The sequence below is a fragment of the Enhydra lutris genome, unplaced genomic scaffold (genome assembly GCF_002288905.1).
Source record: "Enhydra lutris kenyoni isolate GAN:26980312 unplaced genomic scaffold, ASM228890v2 scaffoldscaffold12, whole genome shotgun sequence".
Taxonomy (NCBI): domain Eukaryota; kingdom Metazoa; phylum Chordata; class Mammalia; order Carnivora; family Mustelidae; genus Enhydra; species Enhydra lutris.
This window is the reverse complement of record NW_019154096.1, coordinates 16,847,652-16,851,886: the sequence shown is the minus strand read 5'-3', so window position 1 is coordinate 16,851,886 and position 4,235 is coordinate 16,847,652.

The window sequence follows — 4,235 nt, the reverse complement described above, 5'->3', positions numbered from 1 at the left end:
TGAGCACCATGTTACTTTTATTCTGGTTGAATTTAAAACTTGGTTTTAGGAAGGACAATAGGAATGACAAGGCATTCATATAAAATTTATTGATATATGAACAGGAGTTTTTTTAAATTTTGAGATTGATAATCAATAAAAAAAATTAATATACAGGATATTTTAACCTTTTTTTTGTGGTATAATGGCAGGAGATCATTGCCATGCCTGATTTTAAGTTATTGGATATCACTTATGTATCATTTGTCTATCTAATCTATCATTTATCCTCTCCCTATTTAAAGACAGCACTTTCTATATTATGCCCATATTATATAAATCAAGAAATGTTCATTGAGAGAAGTCTTAGTGGGATCTAGAGGAAATTTACTTTGTTGAGAACATCTTTAGAGACTGGGACTATTCTTCAAATGGTTGACGTTTTTATTTAAGTTTAGCTGATAGACCATTTTATCATGTTACATTGTAGAGTTGGGTACTTAAAAGAAACCCATATACCCTCTGCTTTTATGAGTTATACACATTTTTAGAAAGTATCAAAATGTACTATGGAACTGAGAAGGTAAGGTGAGGCCCAAGACTGATGATGTTTGAAGTTTCTCTTAAAAATGGAATTTATCACTTTGACCTTCTTTATTAGCATTTCTTTTTCCTGCCAGTTTGCAAGATGGCTATATCTGATTTTTCATGTGTCACTGGAAGGGAATGTCACTACAACAGAGGTGAAATCTGACTAGGGATATCTTTCCTCCTAACTAATTTTGTTTTGACTGAGATTCTTTTAAATTAATAGATGATTTTTAAAAACAGTTTTAGATATACAGAAAAATTAAGTGGATAGTACAGAGACTTCCTGTATATTGTTCCCCTCCCTGTCCACAGTTTCTATTATTGATAATTACTATTATTCTTATTAGTTTTGCATTAGTATGGCACATTTGGTACTATTAATGAACAAATATTGATATGTTTTTATTAAGTAAAAGTTCATATGCATATTTCTTTAGATTTCCTTTTTCTGTTCCAGAATCTCATCCAGGATTCCACATTTTATTGTCATGTGTCCTTAAGTTCCCTCTGGCTATGACATTTTCTCACACTTTCCTTGTTTTTGGTGATTTTGATTTTTTTAAAAAGATTTTAATTATTTATTTGAGAGAAAAAGCAAAAGACACAACAGGAATGGAGGGGGAGGGGCAGAGGGAGAGGGAAAAGAAGACTCCCCACTGAGCAGGGAGTCTGATGAGATGCAGGGCTTGATCCTAGACCCTTGGGATCATGAAATGAGCTGTAGGCAGACACTTAACCAACTGAGCCCAGGTGCCCCTGACCTTGATGGTTTTGAGTACTGATAGGGTATGTTGTAGGATATTCTTCTACTGGAATTTGCCTGATTTTTGCCTCATGGTTAGTCAAAGGTTATTGGTTTTTGTGAGGAAAGTACTATTTTCATCAACTCCTATCAAGTGTATATGACATCAACATGATTTTTGACTATTGATGTTGATATTGATTATATGGAGGAAGTAGCATTCATCAGGTTTCTTAACTCTAAGGTAATCTCTCCATACTGTATTCTTTGGAAAGAAGTCACTCTGAGCAGCCCACATGTAATGACCGGAGTTATGCTCCTCCTCTTTTGGAATAGAATATCTATATAATTTATTTGAAATTCTTTTGCAAGGAAGATTCAGACCAAGATTTTGTTAAGTAGGTGGGTTTATTTGGGTTTCGGGCTATCCCAATAAGCATTTGTGGTTATAATTATGTGTGTATTTTTTTTAGATATGGCAATATGACCATGGCAACTTGACAGAGTGGAAAAGGTACTGGATTCAGAACACGAGGGTCTGAGGTGCAGAGCAGCCAGGTTACTTCCCAGAAGTGAGACGTGGGTAGACCTGTCTCCCCTGAGAGCTGCTTTGTGTGATTGGAGGTTCTACTTGGCAACAGCACTTTACTTGCTATCCTCACTGCCTGGAACAATTGTTCCATGGTGTAGCCCATGGCTGGTTTCTCCTACCCTGGTCTCAACTTGAAAGCCACAACTCCCAAGCAGAGTTCTGGGAGCACCCCAGGTAAAGTAGCTTTCCCACATCCCAGAACCTTCTATCCCATAGCTTTGTGTTAATTATTAGCAGCATGTATTTTTATCTAAGATCCTCTTATTTCTTTCTTTATCATCTGCTTCTAGATTATAAACTTTATCAATTCCATGAACTCCAGCAAGTCAAGGACCTTATCTGTCTTATTTTGTTTGTCCTAGCTAGAAAGTGACCTGAGTATATTCAAAAGAAGAAACAAACATCAAACGAGCCTTGGAAATATCAGCACTGAACATTCTCTGAAGCTAAAAATTAAGTAAAATAATACAAAAGTCTTTGGTGGCTCTAACCAAGAAAAAAGATAAGCCAATCTCCACTGCTGGTACTTCCATGAAAAAAGGAGGGACCCTAAAAACAAGAGATTTTTGGTATTCTTTCTTTGTATTGGTATGGTATTATTTTGATGGTATTATTTTGATTTAGATTCCTTTTTGCTTAGGAAACTTAAATTAATAGATATTTTGGCTGCCACGAAGGAGTACAGCCTTCTCTTATTTAACAAATCAATGTCCGGAAAAAAAAAAATAATAAAGACTTTGATGTCCAGAAGAGGGACGTCTTCCTGAGGCTCTCTGAAATTTGAGATGTCAAAAGTATTTCTCCTCTACAATTGTGGGGAAAAGGAGCACGTTTATTCTCTAGGGGAACTGAAGCATAATGAAATGCAATCTAAGAACATGCAAACTTATTATCTACCAGGATGGTTGAATGGTTCCAATCAAATGGAGGATAGAAATAGGGGCTTTATATTCGGATTTTGGAAAAATGACTCCATAGCTTGATATAGGCGCCACAGTGCCTGCAAGTACCTGAAATTGTGGCAGTCTGTGGCTTGTTCATAACATAATGAATATATTTTCTCTTTGAAACTTATCGTGGAGGTGAGGGAAAAAGTGCCTCAAATTATTCCTGCAGATGGAAGAAAGAGATCTTACTGTGGGTGCTAAGAGAAAGATTGCTGCTTGTCTAAGTAATAGGTTAGTATTGGTTTTTAATTGGCTCTTCAGATGGCTGCCTTTGTGTCAAAGACTGCTTCAAGTAGGTGAACTCTGTGACTTCAAAAAGTCAAAATTTTTCTTTATGTCTCTCACTTGTAGGAATTGCTAAGAAGTAGAGCTTAGCATCATTAGCAGTAGGAATCCTTTTACGAGAATACTATTTTCCTTATCTCCATGGATTGAAGTCCTAGCACCAGGGAGATGACCTTTTAAAAAATACGAATCGGATGTCAATTGCCATTTTAAATTTATCAACAAGTTTCCATTGCTATTAGCTTAAAAATGAAATTCTATAATGTGGTCTATGGGACCGTGAGAGAACTTTGACTGTGTCTAACTTGTTCAGCCTCTCCTTGTGTCCCAGGGACTTTGCACATGATTCTCTGTCTGAAATTCCTCTTCCTTTACCTTCTTTGTCTAGTTATTCTAGGTATCCTTCAGTTCCCAGCCCAAATGTCAAAACCAGTAGAACATGTCATGACCTTCCAAACTTCTTTGTTCAATACTCTCATAATTCCCCAAAGCTTAAACAGTTAATCACAGTTAGTATTAACTGTTTCCTCTACTAGATTACTGGGGGCAGAGACCATGTCTGTTTGGCTCACTACTCATTGCCCTGGTACTCAATTGCTATGGACAGGATAATGATTGAATGAATGAATGAATGAATGAACAAACGAACAGAGCTGAGTTATACTTTCTTTTCTTGGGCAACTTTTCTAAATACTTAATATGGCAACAACAAAATTAGTGTGTTCCTTTATTATAACTCACTACAAAAAAGAAAGGCCAGTTTTCACTTTGTTTCATATTGACAATGAGATAGCTCAGTGAAGATAAAGGTGAAGAATGTGGGTTTTATAATCATAGCGACCTAAATTCAAAACCTGTTTCTACCACTTACTGGCTGTGTGATCATGGGAAAAGTACCTAAAATTTTCCTGTGTTCCAGTTTCCTCATCTATAAAATAGGTCAGACCTGGGTTTAAAGCCCTGATCCATCCATTATTAATTGTGCAACTCGGTTCAAGTTAATAATTTCTCTAAGCTTCAGGCTCTACAACAGGTACAATCATACATGAGGTTAATAATACCTATCTTTCTCTGCCTTAGGGTTATCAGGAGGATTTAC